The sequence below is a fragment of the Branchiostoma floridae genome, chromosome 6, assembly GCF_000003815.2.
Source record: "Branchiostoma floridae strain S238N-H82 chromosome 6, Bfl_VNyyK, whole genome shotgun sequence".
Classification (NCBI taxonomy): domain Eukaryota; kingdom Metazoa; phylum Chordata; class Leptocardii; order Amphioxiformes; family Branchiostomatidae; genus Branchiostoma; species Branchiostoma floridae.
In genome coordinates, this window is record NC_049984.1 from 19668337 (window position 1) to 19672412 (window position 4076).

The 4076-nt window shown below is 43.1% G+C and overlaps 1 long non-coding RNA gene across 1 annotated transcript; it reads right to left on the reverse strand.

Annotated features, from left to right (window-relative positions):
- Window positions 1-284: 284 nt before the first annotated feature.
- Window positions 285-1583, reverse strand: LOC118418428. Its single transcript, XR_004831457.1, has 3 exons — window positions 1466-1583; window positions 577-712; window positions 285-474 (listed from the first exon to the last, which is right to left on the reverse strand). It is a non-coding gene; the product is annotated as an uncharacterized LOC118418428 (long non-coding RNA).
- Window positions 1584-4076: the final 2493 nt, after the last annotated feature.

Below are 4076 nucleotides of genomic sequence, written 5' to 3' on the forward strand. Positions count from 1 at the left end.
TCAAAGATTTCCTTCTGGGAAGGGAACTGAACAAGGTGTTGCAGAACTTTTGCCTTCCTTTTACGTGTTTTAAGAAGGCTTGTCTTGCCGTTTTGACTGCTCGCTTCTCGGACATTCGACATGGACGTTGTTCAAAAGTCTGGGGTGGGGTGGGGGGTGGCTCCTTTACCCTGATCAAGAAGGTAAGAAGCAGGTGCTTGACAAAGTTGTACTCGTTCGCTAAGATTCTAAGATTTTCCTTTTGTCCTACAATTTTTTTCAATATTTCAAAAGCATACCTGATCACTTCCAAGTTCTTCGATGAGTCGGTCAATGAGAATGGCCCTTCTTCCTTAGGTGTTTAGACCATGTTTGTCCAGCTCGTTCCTAAGTTGTAAACAGTACAAGCTGCGGACACTAAGTCCTCTAGGGTTCCACCTGTCCTGGAGCACAGCCTTCAGATCGAGCTTGCAAACAACGTCTCCAGCTGTTTGGCTGACAAGGTGAACAGTGTAATGTCAAAAATCACACGGATACTTTGTCCAGAAATTAAAATGACTAAAAGTTTAACAAAATGTAGTAAGGCATTACTCTTACCATTCAGCTGAGTCCATATCTTCACCGGGCCTTTTCCATCATCACCTACACTCTCCATCCGGAATGGCACGCCAGTTGCCTTCACTGTCGCTGTAAGTTCCTCTACCCTTCTCTGATTTACTGCTCATACAACAACCTGTAAATGAGAGAGATTTAATGAAAAGAACAGACAATCTTGAAATCAGTCACATCAGATTACTACACTGAATTCTAACTAGCATATTAAGTTCCTGATTGAAGAATTTTCCTCGGATCCTCGTGCCCTGAAAGACAAATTAATAAAATTATATTTGTGTACATATGTAAATGGTACTTTCAAAACAGTAAAAAAAACAGTAGACTGTTCAATATCTGATGTTACATACATTCCATGTGCCAATGACATTTTGGACCAGGGTCAGTCCTTTGGATTGTTATTTTATTATTATCAAGACAACAATGCGCCAACAAAACATTTTCAGTCAATATAGACTGTTGTCAGGACATCCACAGTGCCTTGTAGTAGAGAATCTCATTCTTCATCTCTACACCGTCGAAGCGACAACGAAGTTCTACAGCTGTAGACCTGATGCATGTTTCAATCTGGCATCAGTCAAGTAGGCAACATTGATAACAGAACTATTGACCTGCTGTAATAGCTTCAACACATCCAGGTGTCCACACACGCTGCAGAGCATGATCACTTCCCTGTGTTGAATACGGTCACGTGGAACCAGTTGAACCTGGGTCGGTTGAATCTATTCAATCACTTTCTGAGAATTATCACGTTTCATATACAATGTACAAAGAAATGCTGTCACACAAATATGATTTTGTCACATGTGAAGTAATGAATATTTGTAGTGTAGTATTTAAATGTACTGATGATTTTGTAGTGCTGTAAACTTACCTTCCGAACTCCACCATGCATCCATACAGGAGTAGTGCATTGGTGTCCTTTGCCAGGAATTCTTTGTAGGCATTGTAGGCTGCATAAGGCAAGGAAGACCTCTCCAAGGGCAATAACAGGCAAGACCCCTTGGAGCGTCGGCTTTTGTCTCCTCCAGTTTCTCTCCTTCCTCATTGCGCACATGCTGGCACCGGTTGTTGATCAGCTTCGTCAGCTGTGTTCGTCTGCGGCAGATATGAAAATGACTATTCCACTACTTCATAACATGAAGTGCTGGATGATAACATGGATTTTTAGGGCTTTTGTTACACCCTCCCGGTACGTATCAATGGCTGACATGGCGTCCGTCCACCCCTTTTCCTAACCGGTTTCCAGGTTCATGTTCCCCTGCAGCGCCACTGTGATACGTCCATATGTCAGCTTCATTCTGTAACAGAAAGCATCAGTCTTAATGAGTTTTGCGTCTGTTTTGTTGCTGGATGCAGCTGCTCCAAATTAGTATACAATATTCTGTGTGTTCAGTAACAACCTCCTTTGTGTTCAGTAATTTCAAGGTCCATAACACATGATTGGAAAACAACAGTTAACTGTTAAATCAAACAGGCATTAAGTTCAGGACTAATAGTGAGTAGGGGAATTAGCCAATAAAGAGGAATGACATTCTAACAATATGGATTTATGCACCAGACACATGTAGTGTTTCAGCTATATTTACGCAATCTGGCATTGAATCAAAGGTTCACAAAAACTACACATGATAAATATTTCAGAAAAAAACATTAAGTTCAAAATGCAACAATGTTGCTCAAAACCTCAAACCTACCTGATATTGATGTTGGTTGGGTTCACCACCACCCCCCCACCCCCAACCAACTGGAGCATCACCCCGACATTGTCATTCCGCCCAACTGGTGGTAGCAGGAACACTATCCACTGGTGGGCCTGCCCAGTGCAGAGGAGCGGACTCTTGGAAGCCCTGGTTATATCACATACCGTGTATGTGATACCATGGAGCCGATCTCGATATTCCATGTCAAGGGACTGGTTCATTGCCTAAGGGGATTTAGTGGAATATGTGTATTGTATTAAGAACTGTCATAACAACACAATTTTCGACCTTAAAAGTCGCTATTTCGACATTTCAATGAGAACGAGTGTATAACGTATTTTTGGGGAGAGGGCGGACGTCGATTCCTGAATAACGGGAGTAGAAAAAGACAACCGACATCCAATCTCAAGGACATGATTTAGTCTCTACCAGACTCCTGATCGCTGGAAAATCGTAGAAATGGAACAAATAGAGGAGTAAGCCGGCCAGAGGAATATAACCGGCCAGGGAACAGCACGCGATCCTAGGATTTCTACGATTTTCCAGCGATCCGGAGTCTGGTAGAGACTAGGCATGATTTACCTCTCCCGACGCTGTGAAAAAATCCTGGCGAGAACACTAGCTATACCAGTTGGACGCGGGGCGCCATTGTGCCCTGACGTCTATATTTTGTTTTCTACCCGTTTAATGACAAATAATCAAGGGGAGGGCCATGTTGATTTTTTTAGGTGGAGGGGGAGGGTCACGATAAATTTTTTCGAGATGGGGGAGGGCCTTGAAATTTTTTTTTGATCGGACTTCCAACGCACCAGCCCTCCCCCCGATAAATATCGTACGGTCCCTTATCATTAGGCGACAGAAGGTAGAGAGTGACAAGGTAGGCGTGGCGTCAGCCAGACCTTCTCGCGGGTGACGGCGTGACCCAAATTCGAATTATTCTTACAAACTCCTACCCAACATTTGAAGTCTACTCTACTTTACACTTTCCTGGAAGTTGATCTCTTTTATCGGCTAGAGAAATGACAAAAATATTGAAGAATTAATGGTGAAAGCTATGAAATACATACGACCAAACTCCACCACTGCTTGTCTAAACTTCTTAGCAGCAAATTCCCTCAGGAACGGATCATGATGGTCAAAAAGCTGCTGAAGACCACCTAGAATCTTGTTCTCTTCGGACCAGATTCTCTCTGCCTCAATTTGCTTTTCTGCCTCGTCATCGTCTTCATACTGAAAATTCAAATTGTTATTGTTATTCGTTGTAAGCATTGTTTCGCGATTTTCAACGTTGACGAGGTTCTCTTGTGCCGGGAAAGGGAGTTTGACGAGGAAGGAAGTTTGCCGTGGAAGTTGGCGCCTAATATAAATGTTAGTTGACTAACCTGGTAGTCTGACTGCTGTCCTTCTTTAGTTTCCTCCAACCAGGCTGATTCGTCAAAACAGTCTTCTGCAAAATCAGAAGACAACAAGTCACATTGAATTATACAAGACTAAACGGGGATCTTCTGCCTCGGTGACTGGCGTTCCATCATCACAGACGATCTTTTTTAACTGAAGCAGATCCTTAATGATTGCCTTATACCTTAAATTGTTGAATTGGTCTTCCTGCTGTAGTTGCTCTGTCTTCTGGCTACCATAGTTATCTGTTCTATGTACTTGATCATAATGATGTACCCGTTCTCCGAGTGACGAGAAGGAGATGTCCCGATACTGAAACAACCTGGACAGATGGTTTGTTGCATCCAGGACATCCGCCAGCAAGTGGAGGAGGGCCACAGCCAG